Here is a 22,935-nt window from a genome sequence, read left to right on the forward strand (position 1 = left end):
GTCCTTAAAAGCAGTAGAAGAATAAGATAGCAGAGCAGATGCTCTCTTCCCACCCTTCACTCCCTGGGGCATACGCCGGACGGAAGACAGGTAGATAAAAAAAAAAATACCTTCACAGGTAAGGGAAAAAAAGATACTATGCAGGACTGATGTGCCTGAAGGAAATGTTTATAGAAAAGTCATAAGGTAGAATGAACATGAACATGTCATGCCTCCCATCACCAACGACATGCATCCCTTCACTTTTTGTTGTAAATATAGTAGTAAGGATAAACTTGAGCTCCAGCCTCATGCCTCACCATGCCTATATTATTCCTGATGTTGAACGATGATACAATAATTCTTCCTCTCTCAAAGCAGGTGACGTGAGTTAATCAGTGTTGGTATGTTACCACAGCATGGCTAGGGAGAGACCAGTGGTTGAGAAGGTAGCATGGTATGCCACTGCTTTGTGATGACTGATTAAGTAATTATTCAATACCGGACAGTAGCTGGCGCTCCTGAAAACTAATTAGAGTGTGGATATGATCAAATGAAGCCATTGTTTATCTGTTTCTGACGCTGTCTCGATGCGCGGGAAAGTGCGAACAAGTTTGAAAACAGGCCTTAACTCCAGACGAGAATTCCAATCAAAACACTGGCCCAGTTGCAGTCCAAACATTTACAAGTATCTTCAACCAGTCAAGGTTCCACAACAAACTTCGTGACATCTAGAAGCTTGCCGACATGGTACTAATCCCAGAACCCTTCAAACCTCTCGGCGTTCCCTCTTCCCATTACCACGGTTCACTTCTGTTCTCAGTATCCACACTCTTTGATACACTGATCTACAACAGAATCACGCAAAATACTCTACTCTAACCCACACAGCTAGGCTTCAAACGCGGTCACTCCACTACCACACATAGACATCAGACACCACATGGTGGGAGGCTTCAACTAAACACAACCCCCATCCCGCACAGTTTTAGTTGCAATGAACATCAACAAATCATTTGACACTGTCCTTCAACTCATCCTGACTCAAAAGATTCTTGATACCACACTCCACAACAGAGTCAAAAAGGCGTTATTCTACTTCTTAGCTGCCTTCATCTCCAAAACCTTTAATCTCTACCAAAGAGACTCCCAAGAAGCAATTCTTTCTCCTGTCCTCTTCAGTCTCTTCCTGCATGTGTTCCTATTACCTCATGCTGACCACAGCATAAAGGTTTTTTCACAAGCAGACGACCTTACAATCACATTACAGCACCCAGACACCACAAAAGCAAAACCAAACATGCGACACTACAATACAGAATTAGAATAATGGTTTACCCCACAGCAGAAAGTTTTCAGTCTACAAAACTCTTAAATCACCCTTTCAATCCCAGACAGAAACTAATTTAACCTTCACCCTCTGTCGCCTTGTATGGCTAGTCATCTCCACTCAATAAACTTCAGTTATTCTGGGTATTTCATGCAACACACACTCACTCCCCAGACCAAAAACAGCAACACTAAAACAACAAGCAAACTAAATGCCGTTAGAACCTCAACTGTTACCAGATGTGGACAAGATAAAGAACCCTTCAGCATCCTCGACAGACAAATAATCCGCTCCATCCTAAACAACGACTCACGCGCTTACTCATCCACTCCTTTGAGAGCAGACAGGCTACCTAGCAACGACGAACACTTCACACTTCAGCAACTTATACTCACAGGTCCTCCCTTTCAACAAACACAACACCGACATAATATGTATACACCGAAATGACCTTACAAGTACTAAACAGCCGCCCTTCCAACTCTCGTCTTTAACATCACCTCACCAGCCATACACCCATCAGCAACCACACTCCTCAGTCATACACGAGTCACACTTTCTCCTTTATGCTCTGGACGTCACCATATCCCTACAACACTACAAGCACCGGTTCAGCATATCTCAAGACCCCCTCATTCCCACGATGCAACTACCACGATGAAGACACTGAACACTTACTGCTCAGTTGCCCTGTATTCTCCACACACACACACACACACACACACACACACACACACACACACACACACAAAACAAAACAAAACAAAAAAAATTCATTTGTATGTATGGAAATTTCTGCAGCAGAAACTTTTACGTGACTAAAGTTAGGAGATTGTTCAAGTGTTACAAATGGCTATTGAAAATTGTATGTATTGTGACGTGAATACATTTCACCTTTTATATATATATATATATATATATATATATATATATATATATATATATATATATATATATAAAAGGTGAAATGTATTCACGTCACAATACATACAATTTTCAATGGCCATTTGTAACACTTGAACAATGGGATGTATTTAGGGAATCAGTGATGGATTGCGCAAAAGATGCTTGTGGCATGAGAAGAGTGGGAGGTGGGTTGATTTGAAAGGGTGGTGAGTGGTGGGATGAAGAAGTAAGATTATTAGTGAAAGAGAAGAGAGAGGCATTTGGACGATTTTTGCAGGGAAAAAATGCAATTGAGTGGGAGATGTATAAAAGAAAGAGACAGGAGGTCAAGAGAAAGGTGAAAGAGGTGAAAAAGAGGGCAAATGAGAGTTGGGGTGAGAGAGTATCATTAAATTTTAGGGAGAATAGAAAGATGTTCTGGAAGGAGGTAAAAAAAGTGCGTAAGACAAGGGAGCAAATGGGAACTTCAGTGAAGGGCGCAAATGGGGAGGTGATAACAAGTAGTGGTGATGTAAGAAGGAGATGGAGTGAATATTTTGAAGGTTTGTTGAATGTGTTTGATGATAGAATGGCAGATATAAGGTGTTTTGGTCGAGGTGGTGTGCAAAGTGAGAGGGTTAGGGAAAGTGATTCGGTAAACAGAGTCTTAAGAGGTAGTAAAAGCTTTGTGGAAGATGAAAGCCGGCAAGGCAGCAGGTTTGGATGGTATTGCAGTGGAATTTATTAAAAAATGGAGATCCAATTCACTCTATTCCTTGCCCTCCTTTCACCCTCCTGCATGTTCAGGCCCCGATCACACAAAATCTTTTTCACTCCATCTTTCCACCTCCAATTTGGTCTCCCACTTCTCCTCGTTCCCTCCACCTCCGACACATATATCCTCTTGGTCAATCTTTCCTCACTCATTCTCTCCATGTGCCCAAACCATTTCAAAACACCCTCTTCTGCTCTCTCAACCACGCTCTTTTTATTTCCACACATTTCTCTTACCCTTACATTACTTACTCGATCAAACCACCTCACACCACACATTGTCCTTAAACATCTCATTTCCAGCACATCCACCCTCCTGCGCACAACTCTATCCATAGCCCACGCCTCGCAACCATACAACATTGTTGGAACCACTATTCCTTAAAACATACCCATTTTTGCTTTCCGAGATAATGTTCTCGACTTCCACACATTCTTCAAGGCTCCCAGGATTTTCGCCCCCTCCCCCACCCTATAATTCACTTCCGCTTCCATGGTTCCCTCCGCTGTAAGATCCACTCCCAGATATCTAAAACACTTTACTTCCTCCAGTTTTTCTCCATTCAAACTCACCTCCCAATTGACTTGACCCTCAACCCTACTGTACCTAATAACCTTGCTCTTATTCACATTTACTCTTAACTTTCTTCTTTCACACACTTTACCAAACTCAGTCACCAGCTTCTGCAGTTTCTCACATGAATCAGCCACCAGCGCTGTATCATCAGCGAACAACAACTGACTCACTTCCCAAGCTCTCTCATCCACAACAGACTTCATACTTGCCCCTCTTTCCAAAACTCTTGCATTCACCTCCCTAACAACCCCATCCATAAACAAATTAAACAACCATGGAGACATCACACACCCCTGCCGCAAACCTACATTCACTGAGAACCAATCGCTTTCCTCTCTTCCTACACGTACACATGCCTTACATTATATATATATATATATATATATATATATATATATATATATATATATGTTACTTGAAGAAACACAATAAGAGGAAATACTGTGCACAGCCAAACGTCATATCATGAAGGATAAAAAAAAATCCAATCATTACGAGAGCTTGAGTAGGTACTGTTAACGGTGTCAGGTAAAATAATGCAGGTTCAACACTGAGAATTTCTCTGTACAGCAAGACTAGCAATTGACGCTGGTCTAAGCACCACTTCTACCACTTGAAGTCGTAATATCTAACCAGTAAGCATAGATAATTCCTCGCTGGAGTATCAAGAGTCGAGAGCACGTGGAAATTAAGATTCACTGAGGAGCACAGAGTTGCCGAGGGAAACGTCGGGCGGAAAAATAATGGCATGAATTTCAGAGGCCCACGTCTGTACACCGTGCTACAGACAGGGACGTGGAACTCCATGGCAAGAACTGCATAGGGTCTTCCAAGGTGTACCAGACGAGCCATATTGCATAACATACACGGGGCACAAACCCCGCTACAACGGGCTGTGGGGACTGAGTCAGCCCCCAAGACCCAATAGAAGGTTTACGTTAAGTGAGGTGAGGCGAGTTCCACTGTCGGTACTGCCTGGACTCTCCTGTTAGCCTGCTGTGTATCATCATGTGTCTCACGTATGTGTTCCAGTCAGTAGGGACTGGCCGGTAATTCAGATGAGTCCAAAACAAGCAGTTAATTGTTCTCTGTTACGTTTCCTGTTTTTATATGTTGTATATTAATATTCCCAGGACGCAGTGCACTGTGTATGTATATATACATATTATATATATATATATTTTTTTCTATACCGAACGAAACCCTGTGGAAAGTCTGCAGGAGGCATTACTTTTCCCTAGTTCGACTCGTTCATGACCCGGTTGGTGTCGACCAGTGCGTCACCCCTGACGTATCCTGCATTGAGTCAGTCCACAGGAAGAACAGCTTCGTTCTGGTGCGACTCGCTACTGACCTTCGTCCCGCTCAGTTACTTACTGTCCTCCGCTGTGTCCCCGTATTGAGGCAGTCCACAGGAGAGACAGCGCAGTCTAACGTACTCATCCATGCCAGTCGCCTCCTCGTACTCCTACCGCGACTGAGTCTGTCCTCAGGAGCGACAGATTCACTCGGTTCGACTCACTAATGGACTCGGTCTCTCTCTCCCGATCTTACTTCCTCTGACGTATCCTCTGTATTGAGTCAATCCACAGGAGGAACAGTTTGGCTCGGTTCGACGCACTAATGCATTAGTCTCGCCCCAGTCCTCCTCCTTGCGACGTACCCGAAGTGGCTCGTGAAAGATGGGATCCAAGTAAGACTGCGAGGCCTCTCAGGCCCAGAAATGAATTCATCATGCACTTAAACTATCAAAGCTGTCTGGAGGAGGCCGGGAGTGGAGGCAGCTCTCTGGAGGAAGAAATTGTGTCCGTGCAAGAAAAGCCAGAGGGGCTGGATGGCATTGTAATCCCTCGGTTTAAAAGGTAGTCAACAGCGTCTGGGGATGAGAATTACTGCTATATTTAGCATGTGTAGCAGGGAAGTAACTTAGCTTATGTTAAACAGTTAGCATGAATTATTTTCAGTAAAAGTAAACAGCAGAAGTAGTGGTTTGTGCTATTGTTTTTGGCTATCGTTTGAGCAGTAGCTGATAATAACAGTAGTAGAAGCAGAGGTGTTAGAGCAGAACACTGAACAAAAGCAACAGTAGTGTGGAGGTCAGATCCCTTACACAAAGCCCCCACCGCTACTCTTCTCTAAAACTCGAAGCTGTGAACGGCAGGAGAGCAGTGGCGCTGGGTCTGTAGGTGAACAGTGGTACGGGATCTCCAAGGGAGGCCTCCCACTTGAATGAACGTATGGCACATTCCCCACTGCATGATAATCCACACAAGCGTTGATACACTACCCAGCAGCAACAAGAACAACAGTTAATCTATATGAATTCCCGCGAAGACTGTTGTATTGGGCGAGTTACTTGCTCGCACCGTTACGCAATCGACCCCTGTCCCCTCCTTCGAGCCACGGGGGCTTCTGTTGCCGACCCCATCAGAGAGTGTACTGGGTGGTATCTTCAGGAGGGGGAGCAGGCTGTTGGTTGGCCAGAACACCACCGTGAGAGTGCAGGTGCTGCTGGGAGGGAGGGAGGGACTCATGTGTTATTAAAGATACATCCACAGTTGGTGGTGGTCAGCCGTGCAGAAAATTGCATGATCGAAAATGATTTTTCGCCTCCGCGTGCTTTTAATCTATTAATCTATCTATCTATCTATTAATCTATCTTTCTATTTATTTTGCTGCTTGGGAATGCATATGCAATTTAGCTGAAGTTCCTCTGAGTTTAGGGATTTGATGTGTTACGCTGTTTTCGAGGTTTTTTTTCCCTGCCCGCCCGTTGCAGTATCACTGGAACAGAAAAGGGATTTTCAGCCTGTCCTCGGACGTGGCGCTTTCCAGGCAGTTTTCCCTTCAGATATTCTCTGTAAACACATTTTAGTACATGGATGACGTACGAAGCGGGATTTAATCTTTCTGCCGCCGTACTTTTGGCGTATGTCAGATTTTGTGGACTCCAAGCTAGTCCTGTTTGAGTTACCCTTTAACTCACAAAACTAGGATTTCATCTCTCTCTGGACTCATTCCTCCTCCAGCATGCATTAGAATCATAAAGCAGGTCCGTAAGAGTTGATTTTCATTACGTGTGAGGTTGGAATTGTACACTAAACTTTTTTATCTTTTGTTTTACAGAATCGTGAATTGTGGGACGCTCTTTCGTAGTAAGGGTCAGTACAGAAACCAAGAGCCAAGAGTATGAGAAGCTGCAGACGGTGCACGGTATGTTGTCTCAGTTATTTGGTGTTGGTATTGGACGTCATGGTGGGAGGAGCTGTGGCTGTAGTAGTAGTAGCAGTAGTGGTGGTAGTAGTAGTAGTAGTAGTAGTGTTGATAGTAGTGTGTAGTAGTGGTAGTAGTAGTAGAAGAAGTATAAGTGCCATAAACACACTATGAGAAAGCAGCGTGAACATGTTATAAGTCATCTGGTGAACAGTTTCAACAACACACACACACACACACACACACACACACACACACACACACACACACACACACACACGAGACAGATGCCTGCAATGTGTATCAGGCCAGCTTGAGTGTGGAAGGCAGTACACATATAGGCTTGCGGACGACGTCTCCAAACAAGCTGATTGATCATGACAGCAATCTGTCGAGGAGGCGACATACCCTCAAAACTGATGTTGAGATATACGCACGGTAAGGCGTAGCTGCGTTTCCATTGACTTGTTAATACTCGCGTTACGGAGCGAATTCCCAAGCTATACATACGTCTCACACTATTATGTTGATATTCTGTAGTGTAATAGGCCAGGTAGGGATGTGCTTGGGGAGGGGATTACCTGAGTACCACAGGTCATAAGGTATTATTAGATGCTCCAGCCACTGAGGGAGCATTAGGGGATCTGAGGAGGAAGACGATACACATCCCACGGAGTGTGGCGAGGAAGGGTGTTGTCCAGCCAGTGAACAAGTTTTTCATTTTCTTAAAAAAAAAAGGGGGGGGGGGGAACGTAAGTTATCATGGGGTTGGTGGAGACGCCGTGTGATGTTGGAGACGCGGTGAAGTGTTGGAGACTTTGCTGTGGGGAGGGGGGATCGTGGAATGAGGTCGTTGGTGGGGGGACACAGTGAAAAATTGGAGGCTTTCTTGGACACAGTGAAATGGTGATTCGTCGCAGGAAAGACAGTGAAATATTAGGCTCGTTGAAAGAGAGAGAGAGAGAGAGAGGGGGGGGGGGAGTGGGAACTGTTGGAACCGTTGGTTAAGACGCAGTGAAATATTAGAATCCTTAGTGAGGAGGATCCAGTGAAATGGTAGTGACAGTGAAATGGTAAGGCCGTTGATAGAGAGACAGTGAAATGTTTAGGTGGTTGGTGAAGAGACACTTTAGATGTTCGTGACTTTGTTGGAGACGCGGTGAAATGTTGGTGTCACTGGCGAAGACACGGTGAAACTTCGGTGTCATTTTGGTGGAGATTCACTGAAATGTTGGAGTTGGCGACACACTGAAATGTCGGAGTCATCCGACACTAACAAGCGCCTCTTAAGTTTCTTAATTCCATTAACGTAGGTGGTGGACTCGCATTCCCGAAGCCAGAGTCTCGGATCCCCTGAATTTATGCACTCTCTCTCTCTCTCTCTCTCTCTCTCTCTCTCTCTCTCTCTCTCTCTCTCTCTCTCTCTCTCTCTCTCTCGCTCAACTCTCGGGGGGGACCTGACGGCCAAGGTCGTTGTAGTAAAAATTTCATCAGTCCTTGTCGTTTTTTTCTTTTTCTGTATTTTATTTTTTCTTCGGTGTTAAACACCAGTAAAGATAACTATATATATATATATATATATATATATATATATATATATATATATATATATATATATATATATATATATACATCCCTGGGGATAGGGGAGAAAGAATATTTCCCACGTATTCCCTGCGTGTCGTAGAAGGCGACTAAAAGGGAAGGGAGCGGGGGCTGGAAATCCTCCCCTCTCTTTTTTTTTCTTTTTTTTTTAATTTTCCAAGAGAAGGAACAGAGAAGGGGGCCAGGTGAGGGTATTCCCTCAAAGGCCCAGTCCTTTGTTCTTAACGCTACATCGCTATCGCGGGAAATGGCGAATAGTATGAACAAAAAAAAAAATATATATATATAGTGGTAGAGGATGTGTGGATCAGGTGTTTGCTTTGAAGAATGTATGTGAGAAATACTTAGAAAAGCAAATGGATTTGTATGTAGCATTTATGGATCTGGAGAAGGCATATGATAGAGTTGATAGAGATGCTCTGTGGAAGGTATTAAGAATATATGGTGTGGGAGGCAAGTTGTTAGAAGCAGTGAAAAGTTTTTATCGAGGATGTAAGGCATGTGTACGTGTAGGAAGAGAGGAAAGTGATTGGTTCTCAGTGAATGTAGGTTTGCGGCAGGGGTGTGTGATGTCTCCATGGTTGTTTAATTTGTTTATGGATGGGGTTGTTAGGGAGGTGAATGCAAGAGTTTTGGAAAGAGGGGCAAGTATGAAGTCTGTTGGGGATGAGAGAGCTTGGGAAGTGAGTCAGTTGTTGTTCGCTGATGATACAGCGCTGGTGGCTGATTCATGTGAGAAACTGCAGAAGCTGGTGACTGAGTTTGGTAAAGTGTGTGGAAGAAGAAAGTTAAGAGTAAATGTGAATAAGAGCAAGGTTATTAGGTACAGTAGGGTTGAGGGTCAAGTCAATTGGGAGGTGAGTTTGAATGGAGAAAAACTGGAGGAAGTGAAGTGTTTTAGATATCTGGGAGTGGATCTGTCAGCGGATGGAACCATGGAAGCGGAAGTGGATCATAGGGTGGGGGAGGGGGCGAAAATTTTGGGAGCCTTGAAAAATGTGTGGAAGTCGAGAACATTATCTCGGAAAGCAAAAATGGGTATGTTTGAAGGAATAGTGGTTCCAACAATGTTGTATGGTTGCGAGGCGTGGGCTATGGATAGAGTTGTGCGCAGGAGGATGGATGTGCTGGAAATGAGATGTTTGAGGACAATGTGTGGTGTGAGGTGGTTTGATCGAGTAAGTAACGTAAGGGTAAGAGAGATGTGTGGAAATAAAAAGAGCGTGGTTGAGAGAGCAGAAGAGGGTGTTTTGAAATGGTTTGGGCACATGGAGAGAATGAGTGAGGAAAGATTGACCAAGAGGATATATGTGTCGGAGGTGGAGGGAAAGAGGAGAAGAGGGAGACCAAATTGGAGGTGGAAAGATGGAGTGAAAAAGATTTTGTGTGATCGGGGCCTGAACATGCAGGAGGGTGAAAGGAGGGCAAGGAATAGAGTGAATTGGAGCGATGTGGTATACAGGGGTTGACGTGCTGTCAGTGGATTGAATCAAGGCATGTGAAGCGTCTGGGGTAAACCATGGAAAGCTGTGTAGGTATGTATATTTGCGTGTGTGGACGTGTGTATGTACGTGTGTATGGGGGTTGGGCCATTTCTTTCGTCTGTTTCCTCGCGCTACCTCGCAAACGCGGGAGACAGCGACAAAGTAAAAAAAAAAAAAAAAAAAAAAAAAAAAAAAAAAAAATATATATATATATATATATATATATATATATATATATATATATATATATATATATATATATATATATATATATATATATATATTACTCCCCAGTGGTTTCTACCTGAATATAACTATATACATTACTCCCCTAGTGGTCTCTACCTAGCGGGTACCAGAGCAGTGTTTTATCGTAAGCAAATCATTCGTTTTTTTCCTAACGTTTAAAAACCATCATGTAACACGTAACTGACTCTTCGCTCTTTATTAGCGAATCAGTTTATAGCGTTAGAACTTGCGCTCCGCCTGAAAGTTTTTTTTTATTTTCCTTTTCTAATCTCAGAAAATGACTTCAACTTTGCCTCCTGTATTATCACCAAGTGGTTGGCTCCCTTTTGCCCCGGTGATGGTCAGCTGGCCATATATACCCTCCGGCTCTGGCTGGTGTTAGACGAGGGTTGCTGTCAGACGTAAGAGCTTCGGTAAGGCTGGGTGGCTGTGGCCAAAGTTGCCTGTACATTCTGCCATACATCTAAGAAAGAGTTTATTATGAAAGGTACTAGTTTTATAAACCAATTAATGGAATGTGTACTTTATAATTGGCATCAGATATCCATAGGAAACGTGAGAGCTGCAGTGGTGTGTGTGTGTGTGCTTGGGGTGTGGTCGGCTGCATGTGACCTACGGTACTGTACTGTGGTGCAGGTCAGGCCAGGCTTGACCTCTGATGTTAGTAATGGACCAGAACTGAACAATGTATTGGAATTCTTCATTTACTTGAATGTGTTACATTTAAAGGCCGGGGGGGTTATTCTGGAGCTCCCAACCTCATCATGGCCATCCGTGTGAGAGGAACGTATCAGAGAGAGACGAATGTCTGTGGTGTGGGACCAGGAGGGAGAACAGACACATGTCTAAGACTACTACACCGCTGGACGAGGAGGGAAAATAGACACATGTCTAAGACTACTACACCGCTGGACGAGGAGGGAAAATAGACACATGTCTAAGACTACTACACCGCTGGACGAGGAGGGAAAATAGACACATGTCTAAGACTGCATTCATATTAACTTCTCTTGCTACCAGTGTCAGGTGACGGTGCGCCCCCATGAACCATCACTGATCCTCGTGTCAGTAACGAACTCCCTCCGTGTTCGTATGTATCGTCAACGTGAGAGGCACTTTGTGGCTCACCACCATCATCATCTGCCTCGCGACATCCCCGTGCACAGTGACACTCTTCATCACTGAGAGAGTCATCACTGCTCCTTCTTGCCCCTCGACACTTTCTGGTGTTACTAGTTTGTGTGTATATATATATACACTCTCTCTCTCTCTCTCTCTCTCTCTCTCTCTCTCTCTCTCTCTCTCTCTCTCTCTCTCTCTCTCTCTCTCTCTCTCTCCTCGGCTGTTCATTATGAGGCAGATGTGGCCGACCTCGTTTGTCCCATGGTGGAAGAAATGCGTCGTCGTCATTACTGTCCCTCGCGAGCAGTGTGTGTGTGTGTGTGTGTGTGTGTGTGTGTCGGGGCACCGGGGTTGATCTCCTCTTGTAATCCCTCGTCAAGAAAATGTCGGGTGACCTTTACATTGGGAGTGAGCCTCTAATATTCAGCGCTCTGTAGTATTCATGGCCGGGAAAGGTCGAGTTCCGTACGTTCCTGAGGATCGGTCCCGGGCGTTCCTGAGGTCTGGACCCCTTAACGTTCCTGATGTTTGGTCCTGTACGTACGTTCCTGCGATCTGGTTCTATACTTTGCTGGGGTTTGGTCCGTACGTTCCTTACGTCTGGTCCTGTGCGTTCCTTAGGTTTGGTTCCACACGTTCCTAATACCTCGTACCCTACGTTCCTAAAGTTGGGTCTCGAACGTTCCTAAGGTACGTTCCTGAGGTCTGTTCCTGTACGTTCCTGAGGTCTGGTTCTATATGGAGTGTACGATGTAATTGATTATCTATTTCATCTATCTTTGGCTGAGTGTATAAAGGTTACGGTATCTACTTAATTATCTATCGAGACCCACTAAGCCGCCTTCTTACTCAGATCTGTTTCTCATGAAATATATATCTGTGAATTTGTTTTTGTGTATTTGTCCTTACTTGTGAATGTGATTACTAATTGTGTGTTGTGTGTTACGGACAGAGAATTCTATATGTACCCCACACACACACACACACACACACACACACACACACACACACACACACACACACACACACACACTTCAGTCTAAGTTAGGTAGACCCATCTATCGACTATTCTCGAAGGGAGGATGAACAGCTGATTGCCTTACTCAGGATTCGGAAAACGGGCGCCCCCCCCCCCCCCTCACGTGATTCATGGTCAGCAACGCTATATGCTACGTCACCTTGTCTGATAGTTCCCTGTGCTTCTTTCAGCGCGGTGTCCTAACTTGAGAAGCTTATTCTAATGTTAGCCTCATGTAGGATGTGGAGAGCTTGCTTCATGTGTCCCGTATCCTTAAACTTGATAATTGCCAGCAGGGAGTTTGGTCTCCTTGATTATTCTCCTGTATCCGTCTCACCCACAGATCCCTGAAGTATATATACCTTACTAGATGGTATTCACGTCAAGGCTTCTTTTGTTGTGATTTTTTGTCCACCTGTGTGTGTGTGTGTGTGCGCGCGCGCGCGCGAGCGTATATTTTTGCAAACTCTCACCATGGTTTTTTTTTTTGTGTGTGTGGCCCACGAGCAAAGAATTCTCTGCCCAAACAGTACCAATAGATAATCTCTCTCTCTCTCTCTCTCTCTCTCTCTCTCTCTCTCTCTCTCTCTCTCTCTCTCTCTCTCTCTCTCGCAAAAAGAAGAAAAACTAAAACTTTGAGGCAGTACGATGTGTATTGCCTGTCAGGGAGCTTGGCAAGGGCAGCTCCGGGCCCGCAGCCTGTGGGCGGTGACGTTCCCTTATCGCTAATTAGAGCAGTATACGCGTGGATAACCAACCACTGCAGGAATTATACCCAGCCAACCCTGACCTCCCCTTACGGTGGCACACGCGAGAACCAAATTACTTAATGTCCTGTGATCAGTGTGTTTATTCAGGGGATGAACAGCGGGGCTGGTGAGGTGATGGTTGCGTTCAAAGACGCGCGAGCGGAGGAGGGTCAGCCAAGGTTAGGAAATCTTTTATCAACAGTAAGAGAGACAGCAAGATGAGGTGCCGAAGCACCCTAGGTAATGTCTCACATTACGGGGGGAAGAAAGAACCAGGAGAATTACTCTTTTTCCTTGACGATGTCCGTTAACTGAAGGAACGGCGGGATTGGCCGGCATTAAGGAGCGTATCGTACAGGGTGATTTCGAGGGACGGAGTGGGGAAGGGGCTCTGAAGCCTTCCCCACCTATATTACCACTTTCTGAAACTAGGACTTGGAGAAAGAACCAGGAAGCAAAGAGGATTTTTATTTTTCCCTCGAGAGTTCAATCATCTGTTCCTGACGCTACCTAGCTTGGGTAGAGACGGAACGTGTGAAAAAAAATTAGCTTTTTTGAGTGAGAGGTAATAAGTTAGTACCTTGAAACCCAACAGACCACTGCCAAAGACTATAGTCTTTACCTGTGCCGCTACAGAGCAGTTGCAGTACAACACTTCCAGTTTAGAGCTACAGCAGAGAGGCGCATGCGTGGCCAACGGCCAGCAGCTGCACTGGCTGCCGTACGATACAGAGCCATTATACTTACGAACCTTGACCTTCACTTTGATCTTTTGATCTCATATTGGAGGACCTTCTTTGGTCACATGCGAGACACACATCAACCTTCGTGACAGCGGAATAACGCGTTAGGACGTGAAAAAGACTAACGTACACCTCTCCGTTAACTGACAGGACGAGGTCTTTGTATGTTTCGTACCTCCAGAAATACGTTGTCGGTGAGGAACCTCAGAAATTGCCTTTTTTTTTTTCTCTCAACCATTTTTGTTTATAACGTGTTATAGAAAACGAGGGATTCTCTTCCCTAACTTTAATGTATCCATCGTTATGACGTGAACCTTTCAGTTAGTACCTCGTAAGTAATCCATTGTGAGCTGAAACAGGAAGATACTGTGTAATATCCAGAATATATATATATATATATATATATATATATATATATATATATATATATATATATATATATATATATATATAACCATTTCATCCCCTCCTGACAGAAGGATTCGAACCGATACCATTTGAATGGGAGCTGGGGACTGCATAACGTTGTATTTAGCACTCCAAGTTACCACACAAATTGTAGTGGTTCGAAGCCTGCTGTCAAGAGGGTGTTATGTGTTGTATGAAAAACTGTGCTTGTTACTATATATATATATATATATATATATATATATATATATATATATATATATATATATATATATATATATATATATATATATATGTGTGTGTGTGTGTGTGTGTGTGTGTGTGTGTGTGTGTAATTATACAACCCCAGGATTCTTTTTATGGGGCTTCCGCAGGTTAAAGGCTGCGCAACAATCAGTAGCAGGCCAGTATGAAAATGGCCTTTGTAGGCTTTCAGATGACAGTCGTATGCGGACTGTTGCACATTTGAATTACGTGAGCAGCATGAAGCTGTGGTAAGGTCTGGAACTTGAAAGATGGCCTCTGTTGGCCTTTAATGATGCCCTTGGATCTTGGCTTTGATTCTGAGGTGATGATGTAAGATATCTGTTAGAAGAGTCTGCCTCTCGCCCAGTGTGTCGCCCTACACTCCCTCCTCCCACAGTGTGGTCAACACACAGGGTGTGTCCACCGTCATCTCCCTGCCTCACCCGCAGTACTCTCCCTTCCTCTTCGTATTTCCTGTGACCTTCCTCATTCCCCTTTCGTATCTCTCCTCTTCTCTGTTCCCTTCTGCTGCACCTCCGAGTCTACTCCACCACTATCCGCCCCTTCTCTCCCTCCCCTCCACTCCCTCCCTGCCTCCCTCTCTCCTCTCCCTCGCCAGATTATCTGATGGTCTGTCAGTGAGGGCACCTGGTACCGCTCAGCCCACCTGTGGACGTCGCATTAACTTAAAAGATCGTTGAAAAAATATTTGTTATCATCTATCCACCATACGCGACTCTTACTATGGCAGAAGAGATTTAGATATTATTGTTATTGTTATTATATTTTTATTATTGTTATTATTATTATCATTGTTATTATTATTATTATTATTATTATTATTATTATTATTATTATTATTATTATAATTATAATTATTAGCAGTAGTAGTGGTAGTACTGTTATTATTATATTTTATTATTATTATTATTATTATTATTATTATTATTGTCAATATTATTATTATTATTGTTAATATTATAATTATCATTAAGTTGTGGGTCCACGGTTGTGGATAACGGGTACCTGTTTCAGTGCATCATTCGTGACAGCTGGTGAGTGAATGTGAACATCATGAATAACTTGTTCTTACTCATCTCTCTGGGCAGTGAGTAACGTTATCAATCCTCGTCATCTATAACAAGGTGTTTGGGCAGTAAACATGTGAGCATTTTAACTGCTGCGAGGTCTGAATGCTTCATTCAGTTTTGATGGAGCCGTTTTGAACTTGTGAATTGGTTCCTAATTGTTGTCCTTCACATGTCGAACCGTTTCTCTGGAAAATACCAGTAATGGACGAGGAACGCGTGTGAGGATTACGTGAAGTATGAACGATTGATGCTGAGCTGATTAGAGATCTACCTAAAGGAGATAGTGTTGTCCACGTCTGAGACCTACTTTAAAAGGAGTGTTTGGGTAAATCGAAGACCTAATTTAAGGTGCATAAGTGTTTTTAGGTAAATCAGAGACCTAATTTAAGGTGCATAAGTGTTTTTAGGTAAATCAGAGACCTAATTTAAGGTGCATAAATGTTTTTAGGTAAATCAGAGACCTAATTTAAGGTGCATAAGTGTTTTTAGGTAAATCAGAGACCTAATTTAAGGTGCATAAATGTTTTTAGGTAAATCAGAGACCTAATTTAAGGTGCATAAGTGTTCTTGGGTTTCTGATCACTGTCTACCAGGCAAGGCGTCCTTATTTTTCACTATCGGTCACTGCCACCAGGATGGTATCGGTCAATGCCACCAGGCTGGTGCTCATATCGGTCACTGCCACTAGGCTGGTGCTGTTATCGGTCACTGCAGCTAGGCTGGTGCTGTTATCGGTCACTGCAGCTAGGCTGGTGCTGTTATCGGTCACTGCCACCAGGGTGGTGTTCTTATCGGTCACTGCCACTAGACTAGTGCTCATATCGGTCACTGCCACTAGGCTGGTGCTGTTATCGGTCACTGCCACTAGGCTGGTGCTGTTATCGGTCACTGCAGCTAGGCTGGTGCTGTTATCGGTCACTGCCACCAGGATGGTGCTCTTATCGGTCACTACCACCAGGATGGTGTTCTTATCGGTCACTGCCACTAGACTGGTGCTGTTATCGGTCACTGCCACCAGGATGGTGTTCTTATCGGTCACTGCAGTTGTATCTTATGTGGTGATCCTGGAGAGGAAATCCATTGCATTATCCCATCACTGCAATTCTGATCCCCAGACGCAGGCTGATCACTGCAAGTCTGATCCCCTGACGGCTGTTTATCACCGTAACTCTGATCCCTTCAGTTACGCTGATCACTGCAAGTCTGGTTCACTGAGTCGAGCTGAACTCTGCAAATCTGGTTCACTGAGTCGAGCTGATCACTGCAAGTCTGGTTCACTGAGTCGAGCTGATCACTGCAAGTCTGGTTCACTGAGTCGAGCTGATCACTGCAAGTCTGGTTCACTGAGTCGAGCTGATCACTGCAAGTCTGGTTCACTGAGTCGAGCTGATCACTGCAAGTCTGGTTCACTGAGTCAAGCTGATCACTGCAAGTCTGGTTCACTGAGTCGAGCTGATCACTGCAAGTCTGGTTCACTGAGTCAAGCTGATCACTGCAAGTCTGGTTCACTGAGTCGAGCTGATCACTGCAAGTCTGGTTCACTGAGTCGAGCTGATCACTGCAAGTCTGCTTCACTGAGTCAAGCTGATCACTGCAAGACTCGACTTTCGTCGGAACATAATGTTTTCATTTCCTGTTTTCGCTCTTCCAAACTTTTTTTTGTTTTCATTGATTTTTTCTATTTCCGTCCACAGTTGTGACCTGTGTGACCCGCTGGTTGTGTGACCCGCCAGTTGGTGCTGGTTGTGTGACCCGCCAGGTGTTGCTGGTTGTGTGACCTGCTGCTTCTGTGACCTGTCACTTGTTGCTATTTTTGTGACCTTCCCGTTGATGCCTCCTGCGTGACCTGTTGCCTGTGTGACCTGCCAGGTTAGGACCCCACAGAGGAACACAGCCAACGCAGTACAGCAGGTCGAAAAGCTTCGTATGTTTAAACCGAAATTACAGTTCGCTCGGAGAAAAATCCCTCGTGCTTTCCTGCGCCCTGCGGCCCTCCACATGTTCGCTTACTACTCGCTCACTCGCCTCAAACTTCCACCTTTTGGTCGTCTCGTCACAAAGTTCAAGTTCAGCTTAACATAGATATATTCCGGAAAGCGACCAGTCGCTACGCTCCTCGGGGCATTACCACGACCTGACTCCTAACCATGACGGGAGCTGCAGTGTCGGTAGGCACAGACATATACTCGAGATCTTCGCCTTTACCATCAAGGGAGTGTGGTTCATATGTCCATTTAGGAAATAAGAGATTAAAGGTGTTCATTATATGATTCTCGCCTTTAAGTGTAACGTCGTAGCTTCGTTTGCAGATACTGATATTACGTATGTGTATCGACGTACCATTACCTCGCTCTCTAGTACCAGGCTCCCCTTCTCTGGGACTCATGCAGAGCTCACTAAGCCGGCCATGTCCACCAGATTGGACCACAAGTCAAGCAGTGTGATGATGATGATGATGTTACCTTGTTGGGTAAGCATTGAACAGATGAGGTTTAGGTGCACCGTGTCTTCAGAAGTGGTGTCTTTGTCATGAGCAGGTCTTGTGATATGTTAAGCTTGCGTCCAGATCGCAGAGGAGAAAGTGTAACTCGTACACGCCTAGGGAACGTAGTTTGATGGAATGGAGTTTAAGACTGGTATAGGAGGAGGGGAGGGCAGTTGTTTATTGCTTGTCGCGTGATTATATATGTATACGTTTTGTGTGTGTCGTGCTTGTTTAGGAAGAGGGAATCCGTTAGCACATGTTGCTGAGGTGTGGAGCAGGAATTATTTCTACCCGGGATTTGTTTGTTGGTCATAAGGTAGTTTAGACGGGGAGGGTCAGTATCCGTTGCAAACACGTTGGTGTTGAACACATTGAGGTTACGTTATATTTTTCGTTGATTGTGCAGGTCTTGATCCTCTGTGATGGTCAGGTTAGTGGTGATTGTGCTGTGTGTTTGTTGTGTGTGTAGTTTGGTATTTCATTGTATGTGACAGGATGGGTAACCTCGCAGGTGAGGCGTAGTTTAGGGTGGAGCGGACGAATTGTTTGTGGAGAATAAGTAAAGGGTTATTCTTCTCGTCCAAGATGTGTTGAGATGGGCGTTTAGTGTATTCATGGCCTTTGTGTTGATGTCTGGCATTGGGAGTGAATGTCATGTGTGTGTGTGTGTGTGTGTGTGTGTGGTTTTTTTTTAAGCAGGAGTTTATAGTGTAATGGTAGGGTGTAGGATGGATCCATGTCTGTCATGGAAATGCAGACGTTCACTTTTAAGTGAGCCACTGTTCTAGATGCGTCATTCATTGTTGCATGTTTGTTGTTGATTAATAGTAGCATCAGGGAAGTGTAACGTGGCTGTGAGGTCAGTTGTAGAGCATGAAGGTTTGGAAGGTGAAACTTTTGGAGATGAAGCTAGGCTGGCAGCCATCTCTAAATTACAGATGGATTAACTCTTTTTTTTTTTCCCCTTGTTGTGGAGGATGTTGTCAAGTATCTTTAGTATGAGGATATGTCAGGGCACAGTTTCCAATGTATAAACACTGTCGGTGTTTGTTGTCACTAGTGGTGTGCGGGTGAGGGGCTGTGTTGGTTAAAACCATCCAGGTTGGTCCTCGACGCCAGTGCTGTGACTCACATTGATCTTGACCCCCTAGTGCTGTGACCCATATTGGCCTTGACCCCCCTACTGCTGTGACCCATATTGATCTTGACCCCCTAGTACTGTGACCCATGTTGGTCTTGACCCCCTGGTGCTGTGTGTGACTCACATGATATTGTGTCTACCGTATGTATTTCACTTTTTAAATTCAATTATTTCCCTGATCCAACGTCACCCATAAAATATAGCTACAAATACATGTTGGTTATGAGTGTATGTATATATATAGGTGTATGTCCATACATGTCTGCGAATACTGTATGTGCATGTATATGTCATGTCAGTACATATATTGGCACGTGTTTGCTGTGAGTGTTAATATATTTCGGTTAATATTTGTTTGTGTGGATATTTCCACGTCAGCGGTTGGTCCAGTCCACACAAATGAAAGTTAACATTTGTCCGATGGACAGATCTAGTGTTGGTTTGTGAGCGTTCATCTACGGTTCTCTTCATGTATATGCAGAGTAAATTTTTTTTGTTTTAGGATTAAAATTACGTAACACCCTAAAGGACGGGGTGGAATTTTAGTATTCAAGCGGGATTCCATCATTGTTCTGGGGGTTCTTATATACTTCTATACGTTCTTTTAGGGATTCTTTAAGCTATTATAGACAGAGTAAGACGGAAGTCAACCCTCCCCGTAGTGATACAGTTCGTGCTGGTGTGTGAGAGCGGGTTCTCCTCCTCCTCCTCCTCCTGGTCAGTCTGTATACCCTGGCCAGTTTGGGGGATGGACACCCTGGCTCTCCCTTCACCGCCAGCAGGAAGGACCTGCCCTCAGGATTCTCGAGGTCCCTCACTGGTAAGGGACCGTCACCACGTAGTGACTGTGGGTCGTCCTGATGTGGGGGATGTAGCGCCTTCCGTCACTTCTCAACGTGACGCATCCTCTCCCGTCACTTCTTAGGGTGACGCATCCTCTCCTGTCACAGCTAAAGGTGACTCATCCCCTTGCCTCTCGCTACTTAACGTGACGCGGCCCCTACCTTCACTACTTAACGTCTCTACTTAACGTGACTCCTCCCCTGTCCTCCCTACTTAACACAATAGTGAGATCCTGCTCTCTCTCTCTCTCTCTCTCTCTCTCTCTCTCTCTCTCTCTCTCTCTCTCTCTCTCTCTCTCTCTCTCTCTCTCTCTCAGGCAGACCCACACAGGACCTCCAGCCCTGGGTTCATTCGTGATGACGCCCATAATTCTGATGGGCTGCACGGATCACACTTCCCCACAGTAGGCAGTTCGTGAGAGGGCCAACAGCTTCGCTCTGATTGGTTCACCAGTTGCCAGTTCGACAGACTCAAAATTCGGAACCAGATTTTCGCGAATGGAGAGAGAAAAGGGAAAATTTGTCTCCATAATCATTTTTTTTTTTGTTTAAGTACTAAGTACCGAACGATGTCATTTAACTGTAAGCCGTATTATAACTGAGTCATCTATTACGTCCGGGTATATCATCACTGGCAAGAATATCATACAAAAATTAGTCAGTTTTGGCCGGGGGGGGGGGGGGGGGCAAATATTGTATACCGTAGCGCAATGTAAAGTGAGAGAATTTAGGTTAGGTTAGGTTAGGTTCAGTTGGGTTTGTTTGATTAGGCTGGGTTAGGCTTGGTTAGTTTAGGAGTGGTCAGGGTGCTTAAGCCGGATTGTGTTGGGTTGGTTAGGTTAGGTTAGGTTAGGTTAGGTTAGGTTGGGTAGGATAGGTTATCACAGGATTAGATTGATCTAAAAGTCTAACTTATATGAATTTTAACAGTCATGTTTACATTATATTTTAGATTGTTACTATTTTCCTACAGTCCTCTGTTATAACAGAGCCATCTGTTGAAACAGAGCCATCTGTTGTAACGAAGACGTCTGTTGTAACGAAGACATCTGTTGTAACGGAGTAATCTGTCGTAACGGAGCCACCTGTTGTCTCGGACCCACCCGTTATGGTAAAAGGGGATCACTCGGGCTTCAACGATGAACCACACAGGGTCACCTCCCTAGCGCTTCCAGTCCTCCACTCCCCCGTAATGGATGACCCGTCCCTGACGTCATTGTGTGCACACACAGAGCACGGGGCCGCGAGCAGAACAGCGTCACTACGTAGACGCCACATGTGCTTTAACGGAGAACACCGCCGACACCCTGAGCCCAAGGCTGCTGAACACACGACCTAACGAACGTTTGGACGACCCAGAGGCCATGTCTGGGGTGCACACACACTACATAAATATCTCCCAAGTGTACTAGACCAGACGGATTACACATGGAAATGTAGGCCTGCAGGCTGCGACATCAAACAGCCTAGCTGATCAAGGGACACACAGAGGCACAGCCTGGCTCCACACACATCTCTGCAGGGACAGAGAGAGAGAGAGAGAGAGAGAGGTCTCCAAAATTTGAGGGAGATAAGGCAGGTAAAACTGCTGGAGTCAGAGTTAGCTACTGCCGCTCATAGACACACACGACTCACGCCAGTCACCACACTTCATATGACCATCATGATGTCGCACCGCACCGCATCCCTGACAATATATTTGTGTGTAAGGAGGTCAACTTCCCCTTCTCCCTCCCATCCCTCCACCACCACGGCAGTAAAATATGCAGGAACTTTTGTTCGAGTCCCTTTTAACGGTGGACATGATGATTCTCTCTCTCTCTCTCTCTCTCTCTCTCTCTCTCTCTCTCTCTCTCTCTCTCTCTCTCTCTCTCTCTCTGCAGCCGTCCATCTCCCTCATCCATCCACCCTCCCTCACTCCCTCACTCACAATGTTGGCTGAGCAGTTTTCCCCCCTCGGTCACGGTGATACTAATTAGTTCTTTTTCTAATTAGTTCTTAATTAGGACGGTCTAATGAACCAGATCCAATAAGATAATTATCCTCCTACTTTTCGATAACTTCGTTATAGGAAGGCTATAGGAATCCCACCGTCACGCCTATACGTATCCTATATAGGCATCACAAGGTGATATACAATGTCCGCGTAACTATAGGAATATAGAGGAACCATCGGATCTGTCGCATTGTGTGAGTTATAAAATGCAATGTTGTCAGGGGATTATAGAAACGCATGTTGTCAGGGGATTATAGAAACGCATGGTGTCAGGGGATTATAGACATGCTGTGTTGTCTTGAGATTATCAGAAACGTATGTTGTCAGGAGATTATAGATATCGTATGTTGTCAAGATTATAGACAACGTATGTTGTCAGGGGATTATAGATAACGTATGTTGTCAAGATTATAGACAACGTATGTCAGGGGATTATAAATAACGTATGTTGTCAAGATTATAGACAACGTATGTTGTCAAGATTATAGACATCGTATGTTGTCAAGATTATAGACGTCGTATGTTGTCAGGAGACTATAGAAAACGTACGTTGCCAGATTATAGACAACGTATGATGTCTGGGGTTATAGAAGCGTTTGTTGTCAGGGAATTACAGAACGAAAGAGATTTAAATAGTCCTTTATTCTCTCAATTAAATATTGTCCTGGGGAGGGGGGTGTTTTGTGTACATAGAAAGTGTTGAAAGATTCATGGCCGGGACAGAGGACAGCACCGGAGACGTTGACACTAGCCATAGACACCAATGGGATACACACATTTTCTGTGGGGTGGATTTTCCCCAGCCCACCCCAGCCATCATCCGTTTCTGTTCACACTACAACGAGAACCATCGTCCCAGTCCAGCGATTCTAGTGTCAACAGTCAGGCCGTGATGGAGCCTGGACAGTTCCTGGTGACTATTGCCACATTAAACTGTCCGAGTGTGTACAGGGAGGTGAAAAAAGAAAATAAAGAAAGCAAAAAAGGCTTTGGGTAAA

General features: G+C 44.6%; 1 protein-coding gene across 2 annotated transcripts in view; it reads left to right on the forward strand.

The window, feature by feature from the left end:
- The window catches only part of LOC139757792 (DBH-like monooxygenase protein 1), a 798,273-nt gene that overhangs the window by 630,249 nt on the left and 145,089 nt on the right, over positions 1-22,935 (forward strand). For both annotated transcript variants that reach the window (XM_071678612.1, XM_071678621.1), the window contains one exon: positions 6,672-6,758. The gene's annotated coding sequence lies outside the window, so the exon portion shown is untranslated. The remainder of the gene's footprint in view (positions 1-6,671; positions 6,759-22,935) is intronic.

This window comes from Panulirus ornatus, chromosome 2 (genome assembly GCF_036320965.1).
Source record: "Panulirus ornatus isolate Po-2019 chromosome 2, ASM3632096v1, whole genome shotgun sequence".
Taxonomy (NCBI): Eukaryota; Metazoa; Arthropoda; class Malacostraca; order Decapoda; family Palinuridae; genus Panulirus; species Panulirus ornatus.